Source organism: Diadema antillarum, unplaced genomic scaffold (assembly GCF_040938485.1).
Source record: "Diadema antillarum isolate AM-2024a unplaced genomic scaffold, OU_Dant_1.0 scf00000114, whole genome shotgun sequence".
Classification (NCBI taxonomy): domain Eukaryota; kingdom Metazoa; phylum Echinodermata; class Echinoidea; order Diadematoida; family Diadematidae; genus Diadema; species Diadema antillarum.
The window spans coordinates 2,578,588-2,588,277 of record NW_027271003.1 but is presented as its reverse complement, the minus strand read 5'-3'; the positions used below and the strand labels follow the sequence as shown (position 1 = coordinate 2,588,277).

At 41.7% G+C, this 9,690-nt stretch overlaps 1 pseudogene; it reads left to right on the top strand.

The window, feature by feature from the left end:
* Positions 1-498: 498 nt before the first annotated feature.
* Positions 499-9,690, top strand: part of LOC139719733 (uncharacterized) — a 37,108-nt pseudogene continuing 27,916 nt past the window's right edge.

Genomic DNA, 9,690 nt, shown 5'->3' with positions numbered 1-9,690 from the left:
GCCTTGGTGTTTCCGCCTCTCCCTCTCCCGCGTCCCCCCCCCCCCAAACACGCACACTTGTTACAAGAAATCGCCGCAACTGCTAACTGCAGATATGTCCAACAAAACCAATAAACATGTGGGTGTGATGGGTGGGTATACAATTAACTTGCTTGGTGAATAAGGTCAGAAAAAAAGACTACATTGTAAGTTGATCTGGTAAATCAAGTTTTGGCCAACTTCCATATTCGTATGGACATACTGTGTCAATTCTGGGACAGGGACAGGTGTGGCGTTACACTCAAGCAGGCGCCAGATTCTCCCGAAGTTGAGCCAAGATGGACGTGTACGCTAAAAGAAATGTTCAAATTCGCCTCTGATCGTATGATTATCGTGTGGTTATTCTTGAGGGCATCTTAAAATCCGTCGAATAACCACCGATTGCGTTCTGAGGCTACTAACTTAAGAACATAATTATATCACGATTAATTAGCTGCGCTCAAGATCGACATCGTCGCAATGGCGAAGTCCGTCAGGTGGGCGTTTGACACCTCGCCGGTGAAATCGGCGTCGATGGTGAGGGCTGCTTCCGAACGAACTTTCGCTCGGGAGAAGCGCGCTTACTCTCGCTGGGCGGAGAGCTTCGACGTCGACAGCCCGCCGGACAGCGATCTGTCCGATGGCAGCGATGATCTGGAAGGAGATGGTGCACCAAGTCTGGCAAGATCGCTCAAGAAGGGAAAGAAGACCAAGTCACGAAAATCGATCGTTCAGGTACGCAGTGAATATGATATGACCTTGAAATAATTTTGATCTCATGGGCAACAACACCTTGTATGATGTAGAAGTACATGCAGAAACAATGAAGAATGCATTGTGATTAACATTAAGGCGCATGATGAGAACAACAAGGAGCTAATGGTCCTTAGTTTCTATCCCGTTGCACCCTACCCTGGACCACACCCTGGTGCAGGGTTTCGATATGGCGCCAAAGCACGCGCGTTGCGCGATTTCGCGGACACGTAACCTTGGGTGTATTTCGTGGCAGGCATGAGACCATTAGCTCCTCTGTTCAGATTCATTGCTAAATAGATAGATAGATAGATAGATAGATAGGTAGATAGATAGATGAATGGATATATAGACGTATATTGATAGATACAAGATAGACGGATAGGCAGATTGACGGAGTGTGTGAAAGAGAGAGAGAGAGAGAGAGAGAGAGAGAGAGAGAGATACAATGTACCACATTACGAGGGATGGAGCATGAACCCTCATCTGCTTCGGGTTTTTTTTAATGCTCAGACCATCTCTACTTATTCACAAAGAAGAAAACATAGAACGTCTAGGGTTTTTGAATCCTTGTCACCCAGTACTGATTACAGGCGAAAATGACAACCGTTTCATTGCTATGTATACCTTCATATTGGACCCCACCCGTTCAGAGCGCGAGTGGAACATTGCACATGCAAATCAGCCACTCCCGTGTGCGTATGACAAGTTTATTATCACGGGTGAACCGCCTTGACCATCTGTATGACTACGGATAATGTCTGGGGTGATCGTTGGTCTCTCTAAGGCTTGACAGGTGTGTTCTAAAAAGTTGCCCAGGAGTAGAAATTTTCGTCACCGACTTGCATAATATCATGTGAAATGAGTGCCGCGACGTAAGGGAAGCGCTTTAGCACACCGCTGACAAAAACAAAACAAAACAAAACAAAAGCAAAAACGGATGTATGTCTTAAAACATAATGTGGTGAAACAGTAAGTAATGACCTCTCGAGTAGTTCTGTGTACCCTGCAACATCTTTCTTCATCTATAAGCCAGTTCGTAATTAGCTCATGTACACATTGGTACAAATGACCTATCTTTTTTTTCTCAGTTGGTTAGGTACTTCACTCGTTTTCAAAGCGGCATAATGCATAAGCTTGCCCGACGTAACAATTTATGGAATTCATGTTCAAACAAAGAATGTACTCGGGTTTAGATCAGGGGGGCATTTCATCAACGAGTTCGTCGGAGTTTTCACCGACAAATTTGCTATCAGCCAATCAGACGCAAGGATTTCATTAGCTTTTAACAGTTGTCAGTGTAAATCCTTGCGTCTGATTGGCTGATAGCAACTTTGTCGGTGAAAACCTCCGACGAACTCGATGAAACGCCCCCCAGGTGATTAAAATACTCCATCAGTTGGCAATTTAGCAGCAGGCAATGATTTCATTGTTTTGTGTAGAACGCAATAACAGCCTATTTCTTTTTATATTGCGAAATACCAGTCTTGCTGGCAGGTGGAGGTTCTGGCAAGCACCATTTAGATAAGGATCACATGAATAATCATCGCATCACAGATGCTTATCTCAGTGAATTTACAAACCAAAATGCCTGTTGGTACAATTGACCTTTTTCTGCTCATGCGAAAAGTGGAATTACGAACTGGTCTATTGCTCTATCTCTATCAATAACGTTATTTATGTATCAATATTGTAAATATTTCTCAATAAAAATAGTTTCCTAAATTCTAGAAACAAGGACGTGACATTTTGACCTTTGAAGTGTTATGGTAAAAGTTATGTTTATGTGCTTACTATGATGAAACTGTGCAAAGAATAGGCATACTAATAATACCAAGGAGACCCTTTGTAATTGTCATTAAAGGAAGATTTGCGCTCCTTTCAGCCTTTTTGTAAATTACCATCTGAACCGTTCGTCAACCTCTTTCGGAAAATGTTTTATTTTCACTACTTGTTTCGTCAGAATAAGAAATATCGATTTTGTTAAAAACTGGTAGTTTAATACATTTTTCAAAAGATAACGTTTTGCTTTCATGGGTCCCATAACAGTTCAGGGGTTGTCGTACAAAAAGAATTTGCAGAATGAATCCATTAAAATCATGCTTTGTCTATTACTAGTATATGATTGATTGTACATTAATTTATCTTTATAAGATGAAAATTTTAACTCACTCTATACACGTGAAAAGGTCATGAAATTGCTTTTTTTTTTTTGGAAGAAAGAAGTAGTCTATCATAAATACAGCTCTATATGTACCATCTGTCTTTCAAACTTTTTCTGTATTACCAACTATAGCTCCGACTATTCATCTTTCTCAATTTGTCTCGGGCCCCATAATCTGCACTACACAGTGTGAAACGAACCAATCAATGAGGGTCAAAATATATGATGTAGTGTGCATGGCTTCACCTCTAGTCCATGGGCCAGGCCAGATATTGGTACCATCTGAGGTGGCAAAACCTTTTTGGTGTCAGTTTGTTTGTCGGGCATAGATATGCTTATCAAGCTATGATAGCATTTCCAAATGAGTAGCTTAGTCATAATAAATGAATTTTTAACCAATTTGGTCTCGTATTTATATCCCTATACTTCTGAATCGAAACTAAACCGCTATACAAAGAAGAGCACTGGCTACTGTATGTCCACAGGTGTTCTGTTGTAAACGCGGTGCGCTTAGTCTTTATTCAAGGCAGCGAAGGGAATATCCAAAAGGTTATGATGTCCACAGCTGTCACGCGGTGCGCTTAGTTCTTTATCTAGACCAATGTACCGTTATCATATCTAAAGTTCCTCATAAAAGGGATTATCCATACTGTTTTTATACTATCCTATCAACAAATACATCAGTTTTAAACAAAAATCACTCTGTTCATTTACAATATCATTCATTATAATGTATCGTAGTGTACCGTTACATTGTTTTTGCATTATCTTATATTGTTGGAGGGAAATAAAGCGACATTGGCGTGGTATCAGCGTTTTCACCGTAGCGTTTTCACCGGAAAATGATAAATGATTGAAAAATACGGTAAAATTCACTAGGAATTGCTTTTGTTGTTGTTGTTGTTTTTAGATAAAAGGATATACACTGTATCATACGCTTTGGATATTCCCTTCACCGTCTAGAATAAAGACTAAGCGCTGTGGACATCATAACCTTTGGATATTCCCTTCGCTGCCTTGAATAAAGACTAAGCGCACCGCGTTTACAACAGAACACCTGTGAACATACCACAGAGCTGCATTTTACAGCTCTATGGAACATACAGAAGACAGTGCTCTTCTTTGTATGGCGGTTAGTTTCGATTCAGAAGTAAAGGGATATAACAACGAGACCAAATTGGTTAAAAATTCATTTACTATGACTAAGCTACTCATTTGGAAATGCTATCATAGCTTGATAAGCATATCTATGCCCGACAAACAAAATGACACCAAAAAGGTTTTGCCACCTCAGATGGTACCAATATCTGGCCTGGCCCATGGACTAATTATTATTATCTGCGGTGCAGACGCCATGAATACCTAAATATCAAGCATTGTGCATATACGCGTTTGTCAATAAATTCCGAGACTTAACAATGGCGGGGATTCCCACCAGATATATCACCCTAGAGATCAAAGTATAAAAAACAACAACAACAACACACGATTAAGTCGTTGCCAGGACACAGTCTGCTAAGTTTTCATAATTAGTTGTCGATCCGCCCCCGACTGTTCATTTTACCGTCAGCAAATTCAGAGGCTGAACAATGGCGGGGATTTCCACGAGAAATGAGATGAAATTGCATCTGGAAGTCGCGGAGGCGTCGCCGCCACATCTTTGAAACATCTCCACTCGGTCGCCAATGATTCTCCAGTAAGTCGCGAATGATTTGTCGCAAGGTCGCCGAGACGTCTCGGAGACCTCGCGGAAAAACTGATCTCCACTATTTGGTTGCGGCCTGGTCGCGACTAAGAAGACGTCACGGAGACGTCTCCGAGACCAGCACACTGGAGACCTGAAAGGTTGTCCGATAAAGCGAATACATGCTCGATTATCTCCCGAATCGTCGGAAACCAGGCTATCATCTCTGGGAGAAAATGTCTCAGCGACCACTCTGCAACCGGGTGAGACTCGAGTAGTCACCGGGTGGCCATCTTTTAGTCTCAAATTAAGGCAGTGAGATACCCACCGTAAGGGCCAATCTTGAGGATGTCTCGCCGCGAATGATCCGTCACTGTGACTAGCGTGACTCGAAGGACCACCCCATCCCCACCCCTTCCCCACCCCCTCTCCCACCCACTCCCCCTCCCCCCCCCCCAAAAAAAAGAAGAAGCTTGTGCTCTCACCGCGGAGGGGACTCCAGGGTGACTTCCGGAAGTCGATGATACGTCCCTAAGACCTTGCGGGTAAAAAATTAGTCTCCGCGATTAAGTCCCGACTATGGAGAGTCACCAAGACGTCGCGGAGACGTCTCCGAGACACAGAACTCTCTGTGTAGAGTTCTGTGCTCCGAGACCATCTGGACATTGAAAAAGTCCGAAAAATCAAACAATCGAACATAGAGTGATAATCCATTCATCTGGAAGTCGCCGCAGCCACGTCTCTGCGATGTCTCCAGTAGGTTGCCAATGATTTTCCAGTAAGTTGCCAATGATTCTTCGCAAGGTCACCGACATGTCTTGGAGACCTCATGGACAACATTAGTCTCGACGAGTTGGTCGCGACTAAGGAGACGTTGCGGAGACGTAAGGAAGACGTCTCCGAAAAAAAAGAAGAAGAAGAATCGCACATGTTTGATTCTCTCGTGACACCCTGGACAAGTCTTTCATAGCAATGACAACAGCCAATCTGATGATTGTAAACTGAACTAGATTTCTATATGTTCGTTTGTTTGTTTGTTTGTTTGTTCATTTTCCATCTGAGAAGATGGCTGGGTAGCCCATATTCAGCTACGTTAAGCTAGTCTTCCATGGGGTTCAGTTGGATGCGAGGTGCGGGACCACTTCACCGGGTTAAACACCCTGCTCTTTGCGATGAATGAATGAAGCGGGATCTTTTACGTGCATGAGTTGATACTCTCTCATACACGGTATCTCCATTTTATGTCCTATCCGAGGGATAGAGTGTTTTGCCTCTTGCTAGAGGGGACGGTATGCTTACACACAGCATTGCTCAGTCCAGACTCGGGTTCGAACCCGGGCCGCGTGATCGTGAGGTAGACGCGCTACCGACTGAGCCAACTCACCGTTATGATAGAAAAACAAAAACAAAGCATACAATGCACACAGCAAGACACCTTGACCATTCCAAACCTAGATTTACCATTGTAGACTCAATCCCGATCTTTTTTTTGTCATAGCAATGACTAGACAAGAGGTGTGTATTCGTTGTGTCCTCGCGGAGGTTTTCAAAAGTGGGGGGGGGGGAGCTTTCGGGTTTCACGAGCTAACAAGCAAAACATAAAGGGCACTTCAGTGCAACTTCTGGTGCCGCTTTCAGCTGACAAGCAAAAAAAAAAGGGGGGAAGGTTCTCAAGGGAATCATTCCATTGAGAACAGCGAGAACATGCTTGCCGAAACGTCGGGATTGGGTAGGCTCTTTTCAGGGCCACTCACATAGGCCTACCCTAGAAAGAATACGTGGTGCACCACCCAACAGATTACTAGTAGGCCCCTACGGCTAGCCAAACAATCACTTTCATCATGTTGATTCATACGGTCGTCTGCACGGCCTATCGAAGAGCGGTTAGAATGCAAAGTTTTACTAACTGATATCACAGTTCATACTTCAAAGACCAATGCAATAATGATCGCCTTCTGCACAGGTCGCTCGCGCCGGACAACTTGCTGACCTTAAGGCCCTGCTCGATGGACTCGACGACGATGAAATCGAGAGCGAGATCAATGAACACGACGGGAAGAATTACAGCGCCCTCCATTACGCCGCTGACAAGGATGACGTGGAGATGGTTAGGCTTCTGGTCCACCGAGGAGCAGGTAATCCCACTCTCCTCTACCCGAATATCTATATTAGCTCCCAAGTTCCCATGTAAATGTTACGCTATACAGAGCAATAGAAAACTGAGAAAAGAAAAGGGATGAGTATTTCCCCAAATTGGAAGTTTTTCTTTTTCGTCACCATCTTTTTCTTTTTTTAATTTCAGTGTTGACGACGAGCGCTTGTGGAATAGCGTACCGCATGTATCTCAAGCTTTCTTTTGGCTTTGCTTTCTTTGGAGATAAGAGAAGACTAGCTTGTGAGGATATAACAAATGGCTTATTAGGGCTACCTAACATAGTCACTTGAAAACGTGTCTAATCACGAACCCTATGTAAGGTAACAACGAGTCAAATTGACTTGAAAGCCCACGGTACATTATAAAAATGTATAACATGCATTAACTGTCTGGTAAATCAGAGTTAAGTTTTCGATTTCGCATATTAAATGATATCACCGTGCCGCTGCATTTATTCACTCGTTTGCCCCGTTTGCCATTTTTACTTTCATAAATAGGGAGAGCATCTGATAGCTTCTTAGCAAAATTTCGCAATCATCCAAGAAAAAAAAAAAGAAAGAAATCCTACAAATATACAATATGTAAAATATGCATACTCACAAAAAAAAAAGTTGGCAGTGATGATAGCCCGTGGGTATATTACTGGAACAGTGTACGTTGTATATATATTATACATTGTTATTAATTTTTATTAAATTATATATTTGTAATGAGAATTCTTGCTTATATTTTCATGACTTGTGAATACAAGTTTGATACAATTTGATATAATCTGACATTGTGACTGAAACTGTTTCTGAATAATTCAGTTAGGGGTGATGGTGGGTTGAACATTCTACTGTAACTGATTTGTGAACCTAGAATTCGCAAATCTCAGGACGCCCTCTACTCGTATAGTGAACCACCTGACCACACTCTTTGTCAGTGATTACAACCGCTCGGTGCCTTTGACAAGACTAGGCAACATGCCTCCCAGCATTGAACAATTATTATTATCATTGTTATTATTATTATCATTATTATTATTATTATTAATACTATTATCATTATTAATTGGGGGTGGTTTCCCATTCAAGACCATCCACTATGAAATGCAAATGTAAAAAGGATAACGCATTAGCATTTTGGATATAAATCGAACACTAGTACTGGTTTTAACAATAATTATCACATCGTAATTATTCCTTGTATTGCAATCTTCTGAACACGACCTTGACGGTAAAATCATTATGAAACGAAGACGTGAACGATATCGGTGAGGCTTCTCGACGACCGCTCCACTTCGCCGCTAGAGCTACTAGGAAGGAAAGAGATCTGGCAAAGGTATTTTTGTAACATTATAGTCTTCAGTGGGAAATCATTCATGTATCTGGACCCACATTATTACTTTTCGTGAAGGCTATTAAAAAAGATTAATAAATTATAGTCATAGTTACGCAGATAACGAGTCAGAGGGAAATAAAAATCACCCGAATTCAAGGTTTTATATGTAATCGGCCTTCAGATACCCCCTCAGTAGCCCCTGAAATAGATTGCAATCTAGCAAGTTAAAAAACGATCATTATGATAGAAAGTGAGATAATTGTAATGACAGCAATGATTATCCAGGTAAGGATGAATTACTCCCATTATTATCATCTTGATCTGGTGTCAGATAACCCCAAGAATATGTGCTTCTAAAGTTGTTAAACTAACAAAGTCTATTTCTCTCCTAGTCCGAAGATGGGAGGAGTTTTTCGAAAAGGAGGAAACTTTCCGCGAAGAAACAGGTCGACAAGAAAGACAGCGTTGTGTGTATCCTCATGGCCAGCTCGGCTGACGTGAATGTTGAGGACTGTAGAGGGCGTACTCCACTTTTTGTCGCTGCCTGGCAAGGGAATGTTGAAGCGGCGAGCCATCTCCTGAGCAGCAAGGAAACTGACATTGAGGTATATGTTAAAGTCAGTACTCCTTTCTATTATACTAACATATTGCAATTTCGATTCATTTTCATATTTCTCGGTGAAAAGTCAATATAACAAAATTAAATAATACATGATATCCAGCTAGGCAAGCATAATAGAATATTACAAACATAATAATATTTGGTCAATTTATAAAAGTTGGAATCTGTGATGAGAATAAATGCTAAAAACAATATGATAGAACCTACCGTATATAGAAGCAAGCTTATTGAGTGTAAGTCCCGGATTTAAAATTGAGTATAAAGATTAAAACGAGTAGCAAGGGTACGACAAATGACCAAAACAAAGCAATAAATATAGCAAATTCAGTGTCGAGGCGATCGTTAACGGCCCGTTTGTTTGTTTGTTTTTCTATTATTACCCCTATCTCACATTTTAGAACTTTTTTGATGCATGCACTAACGCTGGGTTTTGCCTCTTTGACGGTATCAAAAGTGTCACTTTACCTTGTAATCTACTTTACTGCAAATCACGTTTTGGCTCTTGGCATACCGTAATAGTCTGTGGACCACAGCGGCACAACGGCCCTCCTTGCCGCCTGCTTCTATGGGAAGACGGACGTCGCCATCATGCTTATCAACAAAGGCGCCAAACTGAACGTGTGGGACGACAACTTCGACACCCCTCTCCACATCGTCTTCAGGGAGGGCAACAAAAAGATCGCTCTTCGAATCATCGAGAAGGCTAAGCAAAATGGTAGCCTGTACGTGGTGAGATTGTTGATTTTTCACTATTTTATTTATCGGCAGTTATTACAAGCAATATCAATTAACGAAATAAAGAACATGAAGAAATCTTGACTTGTGAATATTGACTTTTGTAACGTATAGGCCTAGTATGGAAGGGTATTAATAGATAAGCCATAAAATTAAGGTCGGACTGTACGGAGAATAATTGTTAGAAATTGACTGGCCGTCTAAAATCTAGACTTATATTGCGACTTCTGAAGATA